General features: G+C 39.3%; 1 long non-coding RNA gene across 2 annotated transcripts in view; it reads right to left on the bottom strand.

Moving 5' to 3' along the window:
* Window positions 1–598: 598 nt before the first annotated feature.
* Window positions 599–7,618, bottom strand: part of LOC111561785 — a 161,053-nt gene continuing 154,033 nt past the window's right edge. Inside the window, exon 10 of one of the 2 annotated variants that reach the window (XR_006583666.1) lies at window positions 599–7,081. This is a non-coding gene — a long non-coding RNA (uncharacterized LOC111561785). The remainder of the gene's footprint in view (window positions 7,082–7,618) is intronic. The other variant, XR_006583665.1, reaches the window with a different exon arrangement.

Raw genomic sequence — 7,618 nt, 5'->3', positions numbered from 1 at the left:
ATGAAAGTTGGAACAATTTGAGTGCAGAAGAGTAAATCTGAATTATTATTACATGTTGTTAATTTCTTACAGTTGTCCTTTATGTATGGTGGCAGAATGAGAAATCACAGTGTGTTGCTCTTGGAAGGATTTTCACTCGTGGAAAAATTCTCACAACTTTTTGGTGACCCTTTCGTCAAGATGTCAGTCCCTTTTGGCACAAGCCCATTGCCTGAAATGAAACCACCGACAGTTATTGTCTGTGGGTGATTCCAAGTAACTTTCTAACAATTTGCTTATTCTGGGAAGCCTGAGCCCTTCAAAGTCTCTGCACCTATTAATGTTTAAAAAAAAAGTTTCATTATATTCTTTTAGAGGCATCTTGTACCTCCTTTTATCCTTTTTGGCAAAATGGAGTTATTTTCTTTCCTTGATTAGAACTGGAATTACTTTGCTGATCTCTGTAACTAGCTTACATGAAGACTTAGCCTACGTACAATGGAAACTTCTTCTAGGGAAGCAGCAGATTTAATACCTGGCCACCTCTACAAAATATATGAACATGCCTTTTCTGTTAAACATGTATTTCCATTTACATAATTTAAAACACTAAAGAGGATCTAATTTCAGTGTATTTATCGGGTTTAGTTAAGGGCTTATGCCAAATACAAATTTATAATCAGCTCATTCCAGGGTACAAAATTACAGGTAGACTTCAGAATTCAAAACAGAACGATTCAGTATCTGGACATTTTACATATACCCTAAAATGATGATGTTTCACAACAATAATTTCAAGACACTCAAGACTCCTAGAGTGTCTTTGCATTACCAGAAAAATACAACCACTTTGTTAACTCTCCCAGGCACTGATCACAGTGTATTCTGTGTAGGGGACTCTCTGAGGGCAATTCTGGGGGCACCATTTACATAGTTAAAATACATTGTTATACAACTCAGGAGTACTGTCAAAGGTGCAATTTTGAGTTTACTTTGCTGTGTCTTAGTTGACCAGAGTGTTCTTTTCAATAACTCCTTCCCAAACTTTTTAGGTTATCTGGTACATGTGCATTTTTTTCCAGTTGCCTGTTTTGTTTTATTTTATTTTATTTTATTTTATTTTATTTATTTATTTATTTATTTATTTATTTATTTATTTATTTATTATTGCAATTAACAAGATATTGCAAGTCTGCAGAGATTTTCAGTATTTAATTTATATTTGGCTTTTTGCTAAATTTGAATATCTAAGATTTATTTTGTATGGGTTTTTGGTATTTAGGTGTTTTATCTTAAAGGTACTTGATTCAGATACATCAATGAGAAGAAAATACTTCAGAATGAGCAGATGATCTTGAATAGCTTGAAAAAATAATGTAATCCAATGTCAAGGTTAAGTCCTGATTTACAATATGACTGCCCTCTGTGCAGTAAACTTGCCTTTGCGTATGTGTGTGCATGGACTCACAGTGGCATAAGCATGGACTCATTATGTTTTAATAGAGATCTAGGAATTGGAACTATTTAAGTTCTCTGTAAGGCTGATGCTGAGCTTTTCACAAAGATGAGTTGACTCTATTGTACTGTTCATAGAGCTCTGCTTTTTGTACAGTCTGTGAAGTGGCATTCATGGCTTACAAGGAGACTCTTTCAATAATCTCCCCATTAACATAAGGTTTTCTTATTTAAAGGAGAAAGACAAAGATTGAGGAGGAATGAGGTACTATTGGTCGCTGTGCCATTGGGCTTTGGAATGTAAATTTATAGGTTGCTCAGTTGATTGTGGAGTTGCCGAAGAGTACCTAGGAGGGTAATTTTATCTGGTGCTATTTTACACAAGGCCTTCCAGGCGCACTGTAAGGGGGAGATTGGGGATTGTTTGGGGAATTAGGACAGTAGGGATGATCTATCCGGCTTTAACCCCAGCCCAGCTTCATCTTGAGTTATATAGATAATTCAGGTAGAAGGCATTTGAGCAGAAATCTTTGAATAAACAGTTATTTAGAGTCTCACTCTATTTTAACCTGATGGAATTCTTAAAAACTTGTATGTAAAGCAGATCATCATCAAATACTAAAGACATTCATTTTATTTGAAATCCTGAAATGAGTACTTCTGAAGTAGAAAAATAAACTTCTAAAATGTGAATACTTCACTAAATTAGATGAGGAACCTCTATACAAGCGTTATACGTTAAGTATCCATCCACACTGGGGATGGGGAGCCCTGGGGTGAAATACCGGCTCCCTTGGTCTTCCACATGTTTTTCCTTAGTGCTGTTCCTGGCTGAAAAGTCTCCTAAGGTCTTATCCTCACAGCCAAAGTGAAATGGAGCACTGACATAGTTATCAGAATAATTACGCTTAAAACAAAACAAAAAGCTTGATTTCATCTGATTCATCTTGGTTATTCAGAATGTTCCTGGAGTGATGTAGGAGTGGGAAGGATTTGCCTGAATTATCTGTGTAATTCCTTTGTTCTACGGGAAAAGACTAGGGATAAGGAAATCATATCCGCAAATCCAATTTGAATATACCAGAGGAAAATGTATTGAATGTACTTGGACTATGTCATCTTGGTTGATCACGATATATTAAAAGATTCCAATTTTAAACTGTTCCTTTGCTTTGAACTGGAAAACAGATTAACCATAAATCTCAGCCCACATCTGTAGAAATCATGGTTGCTAAAAATACCATTTATTGGGTCTAAATTTATCTGAAATGGGTATTTCTAGACATATTTTGCAGGTAGGGACAGCTTCAAAGATTTCTATCTTACTGGTTTAAAAAATAGCAGTGACCCTGAAATTGATCTGTGAGGGCATGATTAGCAGCAGCTAATGGTTTAGCAGCTCTAATGGTTTGGGATTTAAGCATTAACATGGCTCTCAACTAAATTCTAAATATCAATTCAGTTATTAGTAGCCATGACATGGTGTTAACCTGGGTGTAACACTAGATTATACTCTCCTGCATTATTGGTTGGTTGGATCATACTCATTTCTTTCATTAACCAAATAAATTACAGGCTCCCAGAGGGTTTGTAAATTTCACATAGAGCGCTTAATAAAGTTTTAAATATATGTTAGAAGTTCAATAAATATTGGGTTGGACTTTTAAAAATTCATCCTTCAGACTTTATCATGTTTAGTTTTGGTGATCTGGAAGTAACTTGTACCCTTACCTTCTTAAGAGGTAGGAAGTTGAAGTGAATATAATTTTAGTTTTCACAGTCAGTCATTTTCTATTATTTACTAACAAGAGAAAAAAATTGTGGTTAGTCCAGAAAGCCACTTGCCAAAAGAGAGTGGCTTGCAATTGCTCACATTTACCAGCTTTGGAGCCACACTCTGATCAACCTGGTGATATGCTAGGTTTGATCCAGCTGTGGTAACTTAGAGCTAACAGTAACTTTTCCTGTAGCCATAAAAATCCCCTCCAGGATCCAGGAGGAGCTTTGATCCCAGTACTGGAACTTTAAATCCCCCACTTTATAATCAGATTCTGTGATATTATGGAAATGACCTCGAGAACACAAAGGTGCCATGACTAGAGAGTACTGAAGAAAATGAGAAAAGTTCTTGGTGCGATTGTGCATCTATTCCCATGTCAACTGAACAAGTATTTTTTGAGCATTTTATTTGTGCTTGGTTCTTTTCATTACAGAAGATGCACACTTGACCTGTGCCCTCAGCTTAGATTTTAGTTGTGGAAAGAAGGCTAACATGTGTGACAAATTTAATGTAATGCAATAGAATCTAGTTCTAAATTGTAAGATGCAGAAGAATGATACTATTGAACACTGGGGAATGGGGATTGTAGGGGAAATTTTTTTTTTTAGGAGGTAGAAATTAAGCCAGACCCAGAGATGGCAAGTATACGGCATGCATGCCATCACGAACTCCTGCTACCCATGTGGCAGACATTGCTAATCAAGCTTGATATACCCATTATTATTATTCAGCCTGAATCGGATTTCAGAATCCTCAGTATAGAGTTCCGTTAATAATTGGTTGGAGTTGGCACTCAACTGAAAACCTAGGAGTGGACTATTTGCTCCTTGACAGCAGGTGTGATGCCTTCTTAAGCTTTTATCCCTCGGGCTTAACACTAGTCCTTAATAATTATTAAGTGAATGAAGAACTAAGAATATTTGGATAGATTTAGATGAGAGAGAAGCATATTCCAGATGAAGGGAATACATTAGAAACATATGCTTGCAAGAGTAAGCACGATGCATTTGTACACAGTAGAGACTGTCCTGTTTAGGGCCTCTGTGCCATCAAGCACAGACCGCACAAACTAGATCTAGAAGCCAAGGACTTGATGTGCTAAGCTATAGGAAGCCACCAAGCCAGCATCTTAGAGTTGGCCCAAGGCCATCACTCGGGTTCCAACCTGTCCGCTTCTTTGCCTTTTGATTGTGCCCAACAGAAAGGAACACACACTTCTATATACTCCTGGCTAGATGGTAGCTTATTTTGTTGTTGCATCTCCCTGTCCTCAGGCTGGGGTGGAGTGGTGGAGAGAAGGCTGGCCCCTAGCTACAAGGAATTGGGAAAGAAGAAGGGAGCACTGTTAACCCCTTTCTATTGAGAAGGTAGCACCACTTCCACTGGCCAATTACAGCAGGTTCATTAGCGCCCATGAGGCCAGAGAGGGCGTTACTGCTGCCTGAGAGGAGGCACCACACTTCCCTTCATGAGGCTAACTGGGTGGAGCCACGTGCTAATCAGTTGTAACCACATGTACCCGGTTGGTTCCCTCTTTCCACTTCTTCCTGATTAGTCAGACATACTTACTCAAAATTCAAGCCAACACTGACATCATCATCATAAAATTGTTTACAGTTTGAGGCCTACAGGCTGTTACTAAGTTGGTCAATAGTCTAGTGACCATTTGAAGGGAATCTCATCACATGACACACAGAAGTTGGGGAAAGCCAAGACTGAGAAGGATTTTCCTTGAATTTCTTCTGGTTACAGCCTAGACTCGTAGCTTAGACTACATCAGCTTCAAGATTTTCAATGTGAAATGACTTCACTAACTCTTTTAGTCCCTTCAGATGAGGCTGGACTTACCTGATTCTCTTGGTAAAAGTAACATAGGTAAATGTCATTCCTTGAATTCTTTATGCCTACTCTCACCTCATACTTTTAAATAATTTATTTTTTAATTTCTGTGTTTAGACCTTCATAAATTTAGTTTCTGTCAGTGGGCAGTCATGTCAGGAACCATGTAAACGAATCTTATTTCTGGCCACAATGGAATATATTTTCCTAGAGGAACCAGGCACTTGTTACTCTAAACATACCCCAGGAGTCCCTCTGTGCCTTTGCTTACTCAATCCTAGAAAGAAGGCTCCTTCTGACAGAATAAAGCCATTCTTCAAGACTGAGTTTAAATAACAGCTCCTCTACAAAACTCACCCCTGCATATCCAATAGGAATAATCTCATGCTTTCTCTATACAGTCATCACACAACATTCTACTTGTTGGCTGGTTTATTTCTGCCCATCTGTTTTTCTACCCTCCAGGTCTGTAAACTTGAAACAAGAACACTGACCACTAGTACATGGGCATCATCACCTCTCTCTTTGGTAGCAGTTGAGACTGTGATGCCTTGTGTTTTGTTTTGTTTTGTTTCCTTTTCCTCTCTAGTCAGGATGGTGAATTCAGATGTGGAAAAGTTTCATCACTGAGAGGGAACTCTAGAACAGCTAGTGAAGTTGACTGGCATTCTCTTTCTGCACAGTGGAAGGAAACCCTAACTTTCATTGACATGTCCTAATGGGACGTTGGAACAGATCCCATGTCTCTGAACCAGTCTGATTGTTGCTTCAGTACCTATCCAGGATCTGGCACATCCTTAGTTATCAATAAATGTCTGTGGAATAAATGAATGAGTCAGTAGTTGGGGAAACATGGAGATCTGTTATTTCTGGGCAGAACCAGGCGACTCACCTTGAGATTTATAGCTAGTAACAGCCTAATACTCTGCAGAATTGTGACAGCTCAGGTTATAAAATTTATGGCCCAGGAAATGAGATGAGCACAGGTAGATTTTGAATTTACTACTGAAAAGCCCCTCGCAATAATCATTAAAGGTAGCTCGGTGGTAAGGAGGTAGGGGGATAGCTAAGTGAAACCTACACACAGTACAGGAACAACTCCTACATTTGGTGCTCCTTTCTTTTATACTTCTTTTGACGGAAGAGGTCCTAAAAGAGTCCAAAAAGTTCACTTGGAATGGCCTGCTGAAAGAGGAATCTCCTCTCAGGGTAGAGTCACCCGTCTCATCTGCAACATTGCTGTGGAGAGCCATTATGTGCTGGGTTATTAATGCTGTTTTTCTAGCAGGTCCACAGTTTGTGTCTCAGCAACCTGACTGAGGCAGTCATGATGGTAAAGCATAATCAGCTTTGGTTTCACAAGGTAATGAAATCTTCATAAATATAATCATGGCCTATTATTACCTTCGAGTGGCTCCCATTTTAACGTTGTGCCTTAAAAGTGTTAGGATTATCTAGCTGGAGATGTTTTGAAGCCCTTGACTTTAGGCTGTGCTTGTTCAGCATTCATCCTTACTTTCATAGACAAAAATACAAATGGGACTCGTGTTTGAAAAGGAGAAAGAGAAGATACATAAGAGAACGTGGCCAATGAAAGGAAGGTCTGTTTGCCCCTTTTAAGCTGAAATTGGGAACCAGAGCCATTGATTGGAAAGAAAGGGAGAATAGCTCAGCAGTCATTGCCAGTAATAATATGAGCCAAAGACTCCTACCAAAAAGTAATTAAAACAAGAGGGAGATTCATAATGTGCACAGAAGTTCTGGTGTGGTTGTCCAGTTCTAGCTCCTCTCCCTTCTCCACTCCAACCGGTACTCAGATCACCATCACACGCCACTGTCCTTTGATTACTGGGGCAGGTAACAGCCTTCCTGTCTGAACTGCGTTTGATACAAATCCAGCGGGGAAAAGTACTGCAGTCTGGTGGCTGAACAGGGAGAAATCTACAAAAGTTGTTGTGTTTAAAGTGGGTCCAGGCATTTTGAGGACGCTTTTGTTGGATAAAGTCAGTGTCGGATGGAAAACCTGTTCTTGGACAGGAAAGAAGAGAAATTAGGAGAAGATACTGCATCTTAGGCAACCGACATTCAGAACTGTCAAGGAAAAGCTAGAGTTGATAGTCAGATGGATAAAACTTACTAAGATAGTAATAAACATGACCCAAGTAAGGGATTGCTACTAAGTACTTTTCCAAGAAGTACTGTTTCATGCCCTTCATTAAATGATGGTAGTGAAAGTTACCCAGAAGGCTTACTGGGATCATGATCTGAAAGTCTGTTCTTGTTTTGCCAGGCATTTGCTGAATCTTAGCCTGTCAGTGTGCTGTGTGGGTTTGGCAGCACATGGCTGAACACTTAGCCCAGTGCCTGCTGCATTGTGGGGGACTCGGTGAATGCTGGCTGAAGGAATGAAGAGTGGGCCGGGAAAGGAACCACTCTTTGAAACATGCACTATCAGGGACTTCCAGTTGTTGTATGGTTCAGAGAATTCAGTTTTGAAAACAGGACTTAATTACAAGTCCAGTCCTTTCCTGCACAGACACCCCAGGATTTGATGGCTTAGTTCCA

This window comes from Felis catus, chromosome A1 (genome assembly GCF_018350175.1).
Source record: "Felis catus isolate Fca126 chromosome A1, F.catus_Fca126_mat1.0, whole genome shotgun sequence".
NCBI lineage: Eukaryota > Metazoa > Chordata > Mammalia > Carnivora > Felidae > Felis > Felis catus.
This window is presented reverse-complemented; position numbering and strand designations above follow the sequence as displayed.